The sequence below is a fragment of the Dipodomys merriami genome, unplaced genomic scaffold (genome assembly GCF_024711535.1).
Source record: "Dipodomys merriami isolate MVZ:Mamm:240054 unplaced genomic scaffold, mDipMer1.0.p SCAF_15, whole genome shotgun sequence".
In the NCBI taxonomy this organism is placed as follows: domain Eukaryota; kingdom Metazoa; phylum Chordata; class Mammalia; order Rodentia; family Heteromyidae; genus Dipodomys; species Dipodomys merriami.
In genome coordinates, this window is record NW_027202826.1 from 27,784,057 (window position 1) to 27,796,694 (window position 12,638).

Here is a 12,638-nt window from a genome sequence, read left to right on the forward strand (position 1 = left end):
AGTCAGACTAGTGATAAAATAAAGACTAAAGTGCTTTTAAATCCCAGGGAAAGCATCAAAAGAGTCATTGAAATAATAGAAAAACAAAGCAAATGAACAAGATACTGACAAGGTAGTCCCTAACAAAATAGCAACCACTGCTTTGTCATAGAGTTTAGCAGCCCAGAAAATAGTCAAGACACAGTAAACATTCTGATTTTTAAAGTCATTACACAAGGCAGGTACTAACATTAGTTTTGTTATCAGGACATGGAGAAAGTGAATTTCACAGAGAGTTACTTTCCCAACTGACAGAATAGATGTGAACTTGAGGTTGCTTATGCACAAAGCAAAGTTATTTTTGCTTCTATGTGTTCTGTTCATGTGAACTTTTCCACATACAGAACAATGCTTCTATGGTACTATATCATTATTGAACATATTTTAAGTCTTTAGCTCTGAGAAATATTTTGTTAAAAAATTTTAAAGTCTACCAAAGCTTGTTTTCATTACAAATTTAAAAAAAAACTGCAATGTATGCTCTTGGAGAAAATAAAATTTGTGTGGTATGGGAAAGGCATTTATCAACAGGAAACAGGTTAAATTAACAAAAAAAGCCACTGGTATCTCCACTGGTATTGTCTATTCTAAAGCTACCCTGTGAAATACTAATTTAATTGGCAAAAGGCAGGTGTTTTGAAAAATTATCAGGAGGCCCCTATATTTAGATGTGTATAGTATTTTATTATTATTTTATTTATGTTAGGAAAAATGGGGTAACTCTGCATAAAAGAAGAGAAAATTCTCATCTATAATCCAAAATACCATTTCCAAATACATTGCAAGGATGGAATAATCAGATAATAGTATCTACTCAGGGACATGTCTTTATTTTCCTATTAATAGTAACATGTGCCCAAATCCACAATGGTGAGCTTTAAATTTAATTTGCCAGTTCCTTTGAGTATACATTCCTTGTTGATGTCAACATAAGTTCTTTATGGTAGGAGGAACAGAATAATAAAACATTCCCAGGGCAGCACTAAGGTTAATAAAAATAAGTCATAAATATACAACATAAGGGAAAAATAAGACTAGAAAGAACCAGCTTAGTAATGGAATCTGTTTCTTTCTTATTAAAAGAAAAGAAATATCTTTGCTGGGCATTGTTGGCTCATGCCTGCAAATCCTAGCTACTCATGATGCTGAGACCTGAGCATCATAGTTCAAAGCCAGCCCATGTAGAAATGTCCATGAGATTCATATCTCCGTTAACCAGACTAGAAGTGAAGCTGTGGCTTAAGTGGTAGAGCACCAACCTTGAGTGACAAAAAGCTAAGAGACAGTGCTCAGGCCCTGAGTTCAGCAAACTCCCAAGGAAAATGTCTTTATTTATTCATTTTTTTAGGAAGATGAAACTTCTTGTTGCAAAAGTGTCTTATCTTTACCACAGAAGATCTGGTAGAGTGATTTAATTAACAGAATTGCAAGTCACCTGAAGTCTGAGACAGACATTGTGGAAAGGATTTCTACAGGTCTGGACAGAGCAGTGTTAAAGCAATAGCCCTTTCCCTTCTCCCTGCAGGAAGGTGTTGCTTCAGCCAATGGAATACACAGGGGACAATTGTGAAGGATGTGACATTCATAACCTAGAGAAAAGGGGAAGAAGAAAGAATCATAGTATTCTTTGTTGCTAAAGGCCATTTTTTTTCTCACCTTGTCTTAAATTATATCCTAGAATGGATGATTTACCAGGCCCTTTGTCATCCAAAGAACCACCTGGATCAAGGCAGTAGTAATATAGCTGTGTTGACAAATGCCACAAAGCCTGCTTTCTTCTCAGAGACCATCTTGAATTTCTGCCTAATCACAGGCAGAGCACAAGTGAACAGGAGAAAAAAATATCTCAGGATGAACCATAACACTGGCTGCTCATCCTGGCCATACTGGTTTTCTAGCATGTCACAGTGTATGCGAATGTGCATGGGTGTGTGTGTGTGTGTGTGTGTGTGTGTGTGTGTGTGTGTGTTTCTAGGTTCTTTGAAAGGCCAGGAGCTTATAACAGCACTCCTTCAATCTAAGATTAAGGGCAAAAGCAAATTAAACATGGTATTTTTCCTAAAGTGAAATGATTTGTTTGAAATGAACAAACAGAATACGAAAAGGGTCACATGGTTTCAGAAGTTTGCCATATGGAAATTTGCTGAAATAATTTCTCAGCTTGGAAGCATCATCAGCTCCTCAGATATTTTCCCCTCTCTGAGCTCTTTTCTTTAAGAGACCACTGTGTAACCTTCTCGAGCCAAACAGTCCTCAGCAGAAGCACCATGATTAAACTCTCAAACATATAGAAAAGGAGCACTGCTGGAAATAGTTTTCTCAACCAGCCAGTATTTCAGGCTTCATAATGTCATGCACGCTGCCACCGCTGCCGCCTCCTCCTCCTCCTCCTCCTCCTTTTCCTCCTTCTTTTCCTCCTCCTCTTCCTAGTTCTCCCCCTCTTCTTCCTCTCCCTCCCTCCCTCCCTCCCTCCCTCCATCCCTCTCTCTCTCTCTCTTTCTCTCTCTCTGACTTGCAGGAGAGAAAGGCTGTACAATGAGAGGATTAACCAACATTGGTTAAAAAAAGTGAACATTGAAAATTATGTTTTCTGTTTTTCTTAGAACTATTAAACCCATCTTATCATCTAAAGTACAGTAATATTGCAAATTCTCCTGCATTCCAAATTATCTACCTTAAGGGAAATCACATGTTAAATTCTAGCCTTAAATATATTGGTGAATATTATTTAAATAAATTATGAGGAGAGGATAAAGGTTGATAGATAACTCTTGACATTCTTGTATTGGTAGAATAGGAATCTTATAGTACTGACTGGGATTGTGGTTAATTATACAGGTGGTACAGACTGAGTCTCTGAGATCAAATCCCAGCTATTTCAAGTTTGCTAGTTACTGACTTTGAACAAGGCATTTTACCCCTCCAAGCCTACGGGTCTTCAATTGTAAAATGACAATAGTAATAATTAGAAAATTGAGGACAAGATATGGTAGAGGAAAAATCTTGTAAAGATTTTGGACAATGCTAGGTAAATTAACTGTGCGTAGAAGTACTTCTGTTGTTCCTGATAATTTTATCTAGTATTATGATAAGTGTTATCATTTAAAAGTCAATGATGATTACCAATAATTACAATTAACAATATATGGCAGACAATAATTATCAATGGTTATTTATTAAGTGTTCTTTAAATGCTGATATAATACACACAAACACACATACATATACATACAACTATCTACAGTACTTTGAACTGATTTTGGCTTTCTGCTTATTAGAGAGGAATGATCAAAATCAAGAAAAGCTTCAATTGATATCAGCTGTTCTAAAGTAGTGCTCTATCACTTTGCAGGGACATTATTTCTTTTAATTTTACTGAAAGCAATTAGAGATTTTCTTTCTCAATTTTTTATATCCCTGGGATTTGAACTCAGAGCCTTTCATTTGTCACATGAGCTACTTTGCTAGCTCTTTCTGTGTTGATTGTATTTTTGAGACAGTTCCTTGCTTTATGCCTAGGCTGGCTAGGATTGTGATCCTCCTGTTTGTGTTTCCTTGCTTTGTTGAGGTGACAGTTCATTCCATTGCACTAAACCAGCCTTCAAGGGGGAGGCTCACGAATCCCTCACACACTCCCCAAGCTGGCTTCCAATATGATTCCCTGATTTCTACCACCCAACTTGCCAGGATAACAGGCTTGAGCCACAAAACTCTGCTGGTCTTGTAGAGGGAGTTTGCTGATATCTGGCTGTAGGGATTGGATTTCAGGCTGGGAGTAGGGAGGATAGTGAAAACTGCAGACGAAGAAGAAAGAGCCCACATTGGTTATCAAGTGTCACTGGTTATCAAGGGTGAAGGCTGTGTATCCAATACATAAAGCAAATATTCCCAGGAAAGCTGACTGAAGGATGATGCTTAGGCAGAACAGTGTGATTATGATTACTTCCTAAGTAGATATTATCATATATTTGTTTTGTCCTAAAGTTTATCTTTTTTATTATTGGCAGTCTTGAAGCTTGACCATAGGGCCTAGGTGATGTCCCTAACTATTTTTGCTTTAGGCTAGACTTTCTACCACTTTGAGCCATAGCACTACTTCCAGTTTTTAGGTGGTTAATTGGAGATAAGATTCTCATGGACTTTCCTGCCCAGCCTGGCTTTGAACTGTGATCCTCAGATCTCAGCATCGTGGTAGTTAGGATTAAAGGAGTGAATCACCAGTGCCGGGCTCTAAAATTTATCTTTATTTTGTTATTATTTCTTCTTTGTGTATTAGAGATTGAATTAAGGGCCTCATGCTTAGCTAGACATGAATATCTTTTACCACTTGAGTCAATCCGTCAGCCCTTTGTATGTTGCTTATTTTTAAAATAAGGTCTCACTTTATATCCACGCCAGCCTGGACTTCCATCCTCCCATTTGTTTTCCCCCATGTTCTTAGGGGTGACAGGAATGCACAGCTGTGCCTGTCCATTGTGTTTCTCCTTTAGCTGGAATAAAAGATGTGCCCACTATACCCAGCCATTGGTTGAGATTCAGTCTTGTGATTTATTTTATTTATTGTTGTGTGTGGTGATGGTCCTGGGGTTTTAACTGAGGGCCGGAGTACTTCCCTGAGCTCTTTTGCACAAGGCTAACACTCTATCACTTTGAGTCACAACTCCACTTCCAGTTTTTATGTGGTTAATTGGAGATAAGAGTCTCATGGACTTTCCTGCGTGGAGTGGCTTTAAACTGCACTCCTCAGATCTCAGCCTGTTAAGTAGTTACGATTACAGGTGTGAGTCACCAGTGCCCAACCAGTCTTGTGATTTCTTCCCCTAATTTCTACCTCCCAAGTACCTCCTACCACTACCACAGCTAGCTTCCTTAATATATATATATGATACATTTATATATGATAAATTATCATGTAATACATATATTATTATATATTACTATATATAATATACCATATATGTTATATATTATATTATTAGTCATGTTGCGTTTAATATATTATTATATATTATAATTTTTATTGTGAAAATACTATACAGAGGGGTTACAATTACATGGGCAAGATAATGAGTACATATTTATCAAGCATTGTTGCCTCCTTTGTTTCCCCTTCCCATCCCTTCCCATCTCCCCTCCCACCCTGCCCTACTCCCCCCTAATCCCACTACCCCCACCAAAGTTGTATTATATATTATATATAGACAATAGAAATCTAAGTAAAGTAATCTCAGAGTTTTAAACTTTTTAACCACAACTTTTAATACTAATAAACAAATAACCAACCTACTATAGTTATTTCCGTATCATTATAAAATTTAAATTACACACACACATATATATATGTATATATACTTGTTTATTTTTGCTCCCAAAGCAATGCTTTGCGTTTTATTTCAAAGAGTAACAGCAATTTCAGAAAATATTAGGAAAGGGGCTGGGAAGGTGGCTCAGTGGTAAAGCGCTTGCATGAGGCCCTGGGTTTGATTCCTCAGCACCACATAAGCAAAAAAGAAAAAAAGAACCGGAAGTGGCACTGTGGCTCAAGTGGTAGAGCACTAGCCTTGAGCTGAAGAGCTGAGGGACAGCGCCCAGGCCCAGAGTTCAAGCTCCACAACAGACCCAAGAAAACATTAGGGAACTCCGAGGTCTTTGATCCATTTGGACTTGATTCTGGTGCAGGGTGATATATAAGGATCTAGTTTTAGTTTTTTACAAGTAATTAACCAATTTTGCCAGCACCATTTACTGAAGAGGCTGTCTTTCTTCCATTCTATTTTTTTAGCTCCCTTATCGAAGATTAGATGGCTATAGGTCTGTAGGTTCATTTCTGGGTTTTCAATTCTATTCCATTGGTCCTGAGGTCTGTTCTTGTGCCAGTACCAAGCTGTTTTGATTACTATGGCTTTATAGTAGAGTTTGAAATTTGGTATTGATATTCCTCCAGCAGTGTTCTTTCCGTTGAGGAGCGTTTTTGCTATTCGGAGTCTTGTTAGGAAATGGAAAGGCTTGGAAATGGAAAGGCTTGGAAATGGAAAGGCTTGGAAAAAATTATATTAAGTAAAGTAAGCCAAGCCCAAAGAAACATAGGTACCATGGTTTCCCTTATTTGCAATATCTAGTATATGTATGAGTCAAGCAGAAAAGGTCAGATAATGTGATGTTAGGAAAATGAACCCTTAGATATGTATTTAAATGTTTTTTTCTTTCATGCATTTGTTTCTAACGCATTTATAAGATTATTTCTTTGTTGCTTTGTATGTCCCTCCCCCACAGTATAACCCCTGCTTTCACAATATTTGGTTTTGGTACAATTTGTGGAGGAGAAGGGGAAAAACAAGTCGTTTAAGGATAACTGTGGACCTGTTACAACAATGAGAAGTACCAGTTGTCATGTCGAAAACGAACTTTACAACTTTGGTGGAGGGGAGGGAGGATTGGGAGGGGGTGGGAGGAGGCTGGGAAGGGATGGGAAGGGGAAATAAAGGAGGAGGCTGCAATGATTGATAAGAAATGTACTCATTATCTTGCCCATGTAATTGTAATCCCTCTGTACAGTATGTTCACAATAAAAAATAAAAATTAAAAAAAGGAAATATTAGGGTAGATTTTGAGTAAAATAATATTAAGTAAGAGTGAGATTGAAGTGGTGCTGTGGCTGAAAGTGCTAGAGCGGTAGCCTTGAGTAAGAAAAGCTCAGAGACAGTGCTCAGGTCCTGAGTTCACGCCCCATGACCGACAAGGTCACAGGATGACCCATTGCAACAATGATAACCACAAGATACTATATTGGAAATAACTTTACAACTTTCAGGGGAGGGTAATGAGGGAGGTAGGGGAGGAAAGGGATAGTGGTAGAACAACAAAGGAGGGGGTAAAAATGCTCAACAAGAAATGTACTTATTATCTTACTCATGTTACTGTAACTCCTCTGTACAGAATATTTACAATTAAAAAAAAAGAAAATAGTAGATGCAATGAAAACAAAAAGTGAGATTGATTACCAGTGGAAGAAATCATACAAAGTTGAAAAGGGAAGAAAAACTGTTTCATTATTTAGGAAAATTTATCTAAATATGTACATAAAGGTGATAAGTTTGAGCTCTTATTTTATGTCTGGTGTGTGTGTGTACGTGTGTGTGTGTGTGTGTGTGTGTGTGTGTTACAGAAGATAAAAACAGCATACTTAAATTTTGTTCTAGTTTCTAAAAAGGAGTAGCTTTGCTAATTCCAGGGTATTTGGAGATGGCATAAATATATTAAATATTAGATAATTTTGTAAATTGTGTACAGGTGGGGAGAAATCTCTGTAAACAGAATGGGATTTGAACAACATTGATTTAGTTAGAATTTGAATAAGGGAGTAAGAATGGCAGTGCATTCTGAGCCACTATAAAAATAGTGGGAAATCTTTCTGTTACAGTTCGAAAAAAATAAAAAGAAATAAGAACTAAAAACAAGCAATAACCTATTCAACAAATAAACAAAAACAAAACAAATACAAAAAAAGAGAATCAATTAAACTTTCTGAGCCTAGATTTTGCCTGGGGCTTGTCTAATTTAAAACTGAAATTGTGATGAGAAAACAAACAAATAATAAATACATCTATCATTCATTTACCTTTCATTTTTGCTGAAGCTCCATTTTGTGTAAGTGTGCTCAAATCTTAATGAGTTTTGTAGACAAAGAAACTTAAAAATATCTGGGAAATGAATATCAATAGCATGAAGGAGGCAAACACATCCTTTGAAGTTGTTCTGAAGATGAACACTTCCTTGAGTTGTGACTTCTTGAGAGGAATTTCCTGCCAAAATACAGACAAAAAGTTGTTTTATTTAAGGTGTATTTTATTCTAGTTAGCTAATAAAGGGATTAATTTTTTCAGCAAATAGTGAAAGTCAAAAGTGTATGTGAGATGTTACAAAAATAAGTACCATAAATGTTGGATTTCTTGCTAAAGTAGGTATGATTTGAAGGCAAAGTATTATGCTTTAATGATTTTTAAGGATTGATAAATAATATTTAAGAGAAATCTTTACTAGCATGTCTGAAATTAGCACTTGAAATAGTGAAGAGGCTCAGGGAGATATATAGGGCAATTGCTTTGATCATTATTCCATTAGGTACAATGTAGCCTGGAGAAGTCCAGTAATGTGACCTTGAGACGAAGGTACCTCCTTCTTCTCTCCCTTCTCTCTCCTTCCCTCCTTTCTTTCTTTCTCTTCCTCTGTTCCTATCTCTCTTTCTCTACCTCTTTTCTTTTCTCTCTTCCTTCCTTTAACTTTGCCAACCTTTTTAAACAATTGTCTACTGAGAAAGAACATCTTACTATTTTCATCTTCTGGACTTTCATTCTGAGCACAGTTTTAACACTAAACAGCAGCTTAAAGTTTTGAACTAAGCAATTTTAACTTTTTGACTGCATTTACTGCTATTGTTACAGATGATCATTATTGCGCAAGGGGGTGTTCTGGGTGTGAATCATTGTGTGGGATGGTGGGACACAGCACGGAAGATAAGAGGCCTGCTATAATATCTGCTCATGAGAGACTGGGGCTGGGGTGAGGCTGGCAACGGTGAGAATGAAAGAAAGAGACAGTTTCAAAAAGGAGTCATCAAGAGAACCTGCTAATTGTTTTAGGTGTGAGAGCGACTAGTTGCATAAGAACTGAGGTCCCCATTGAGAGGAATGAATGATTAGAGTATATAAATTGGAAAGGAAAAGAGCAAAATATCAAAGAGATAGAGTAGTGGGAGTAAATGTAATTTGTAAGTGAAAGGAGAGTGATGTCCTACCTACATAATAGATGATGTTGTGGAGAACCATTGTACACTTTCTCTTAGCAGTGAATGTAATGAGAGGTATCAATATTATCAACATCGGGACACAAAATGCCCTAGACCTTATTCTTTGTTAGAGCCAAAATTCATAAAATGAAGTAAAGAATAGCAGTGTTATGAGAAGGTCATACCTAGCTGCTGTCTTAGCGATCTCGGTTACATTTTTTCTTTTTTGGTTCCGGTCGTGGGGCCTGAACTCTGGGCCTGGGCGCTGTCCCTCAGCTCTTCAGCTCAAGGCTAGCACTCTACCACTTGAGCCACAGCACCACTTCCGTCTTTTTCTGCTTATGTGGTGCTGAGGAATTGAACCCAGGGCCTCATGCATGCAAGGCAAGCACTCTACCACTGAGCCACCTTCCCAGCCCTTCTTGGTTACTTTTTGCAAGGTAAAACAGGATGTTGGTATAATTTGTGGAGGGGAAGGGAAAAAAACGAACCATTTAAATAGGGATACAGGTGGACCCATTGCAACAATGAGATGTACAAGTCCTTATGGCGAAAAACGAACTTTACAACTTTGGTGGGGGATGGGGGGAAGACTGGGTGGGGGGAGGGAGGTAGTATGGGAAGGGATGGGAAGGGGAAACAAAGGAGGAGGTTACCTTGCTTGATAAGAAATGTACTCATTATCTTGCCCATGTAATTGTAACCCCTCTGTACAGTATTTTCACAATAAAAAACTAAATATTAAGCTCAGGTGAAAAAAAAAAAGGGCTGGGAAGGTAGCTCAGTGGTGGAGCGCTTGCCTTGCATGCGTGAACATGCACCACATAAGCAAAAAAGAAAAATGCCGGAAGTAGCGCCGTGGCTCAAGTGGTAGAGCTCTAGCCTTGAGCTGAAGAGCTGAGGGACAGTATCCAGGTCCAGAGTTCAGGCCCCACGACCGGACCCAAACCTCCCCCCCACTAAAAAACCCAACAAGATTCTGTTCCCTCTGTATGGCAAATGTACTGTGCTTTGATTTGGGAAATATAAATAATCACTAGACCACTCAGTGCTTATTCAGTGGCCGAAACGCTGAATATCACTAATAAGAATTATCTTGACTCCTCACAGCAAACTTTACACATAACATAATTGCTATTCCCATTTATAGAGGGTTAGAATAATTAGCGTTTGCCCAAGTTTCAAATTCCTAAATGGCAAGAGGCTAGATTCAAATCTATGTAGTGTAGATTCGGTATTAGTTCCCACACACATACCACATTCCTAAGGTTTATGTGGGTTTTTAGGAAAAGATACATAACTTCTTGGAAAAATATGCAAGATGGATTTATTGTCATCTTCCATTTCTTTATATCATGCGAAAAGCAAGGATTTCGAAAAATGCACAATAGTGGCCTCTCACAACTTTGCCAGTCAGGATAGAGAGAATATGGAGAGATACATCTCTGAGGGCTGATAGAAGAGATTTTCTCCTCTTCCAAGAGTGTATATAATGCAGAGACACCAAAGTTACCATGTATTCATCAAGCAGTATTTTCTCTTGAGATCATTCATTCATAGTGTATAATGTGCCTTGTTGAATGATTTAGCAGCAAGTGTAAGAGATTTTTCTCCTTTAGTTAATCTTTCAGACACATATTGCCTTTTACGCTTCTCCGTAGCAAAGTTCTATTCATTTGAAGAGACTTAGATCAAACCGAATTCCTGATCATTCCAGGCTGGGTAGTGTCGCTCTTTCTATGATGTGATTACCTAGTGCTCTGTGTAAGCCTCTCAAAACTTGTCACTTGGAACCAATTCTTGAAGGGAATGACCATGTCCTCTTGCATTGCTTATTACCTGATGCTTAGCAGGATTGTACAAGAGACAGCTGAGCTGATGAAATAAATAAAAAAACAGATGTATTTTAGAATATCACTGTGAGTGTTTGAAGCCTAGGCTTAACAGCCCTTTGTTCTAAGGAGAGTAAATTACTTTATGAAGTCCTAAGGTACGATAGAGATTTGAGGAACAAAAGATTTCATTTATGTGCCAAATGAAACCGTTAGAGTAATTTTACTTCAAAGTCATAATGTGCCCCGCATGACTACATTTTTAAAAATATGACTGTTGATGCTGCTGTCTCCAATTCTCTCTTTCCAGCTCTGAATCTATTCTTGATTGCCCTGAGGATTATCTTACTGTTCAATTGAGTATCCAATTAGATTTAATTGCATCACTTTTTAAAGATAAAATTTCCACCATGACCAGTTCTTCTGTGTTCCTGGATAGCTTTATGAGTAATCTATTATTTTTTAATTTCCATTTTGAAATCATAGCATTCTCTATCTGCTTCTTTTATGTTTGTCTAAATATATGTGTTCAAAGCAATCCATTCTAGCAAAATTGGTCAATTCATTTTAATTATAAATTCGCAGTGTACTTTTTTTTTTGCATTGCCCAAACATACTATAAGAATTTACAGTTTTCTGAAAGAGGTGGTCTTGATCAAGATATATTGTATTCATAAGCTGCTTTTTCAAGTGGCAACTCCTTTGTACAACTACTTAAAGATAATGAAAAGAAAGATTCAACAGTTTTCTTTGCAATAACAATTATATCCTTCAAAGAGCAGTTCTTTTGCCATAATAATGAAATGCCCAGAGATAGCTAAAGGGTGGTGATGGATGCAAAATCATTTTATTAGTAAAAAACAAATGATGTGATTAACTTTTTTGCAACTTAAATAGAAGATACATTCTGTACAGAAAAGATGAACAGAGGTATTTTCTCTCCCCTCCTATTTTAAGCAACATGCTCAGTCTTATTACTCCAACTTCAGTAAAGTTTCTGAGTAAATTTACGATCTCATCTACATAGAAGTAGAGAAAAAACCTAGTTCTGTGCCATCTAACTAGGGATAAAAATGGCCTTGCATGGAGATGAAATTTGAACCAAGCATTCGCATTAGAGAAAATCACAAAATTGGCACAAAGTTTAATTTAATATCTTTGAGTTCAGTGCCTTTAAATAGAAAGGCAAATACTTGATCATGAAATGGTATCACTAAGGTATAAGCAGCCTGTGTGAGGGAACATTTTGTCTTCTTTTGCTCCAATATACTGACCTCAGAATTGGTTGAAGACATTTATAATCAGTTGTTCCAACAAACATTTACTGCACCCAACTAAGTTATAGTACTATAGTCGTCTGGGAGAGTCACAGCAATGAATCAGGTCAGTATGTGTGTGTGGTGGGTGGAGGTTGGGAGGAGGTTGGAGAGTTTACTATCTAGGAAGGATCATAGTAATCAAGAAAATTAAAAGCCGGGTGCTGGTGGCTCATGCCTGTAATCCTAGCTACTCAGGAGGCTGAGATCTGAGGATTACAGTTCAAAGCCAGCTTAAGGCAGGAAACTCTGTGAGACTCATCTCCAATTAACCACCAGAAAAGCAGAAGTGGTGCTATGGCTCAAGTGATAGAATGCTTGCCTGGAGCTGAAGAGCTGTGGGACAGCACCCAGGGCCCATGACTGACACAAACAAAACAAAACACAAAACACCAAAAAAACAAATGGGAGGGCTACTATTAAGGAAACATTTTATTTTAGTCTTTTTTATTTATTATTAATTAATTAATTAATTACTTTTTTGTCACTCAGGACCTGGGCACTGTTCCTGAGTTGTTTTTGCTCAAGGCTGGTACTAGCTCTACCACTTTGAGCCACAGCTCCACTTCTAGTTTTCTGGTGGTTAAATGAATTTAAGAATCTCATGAATTTTCCTACTTGGCCTGGCTTTGAACTGTGATACTCAGATCCCAGTCTCCTAAGTAG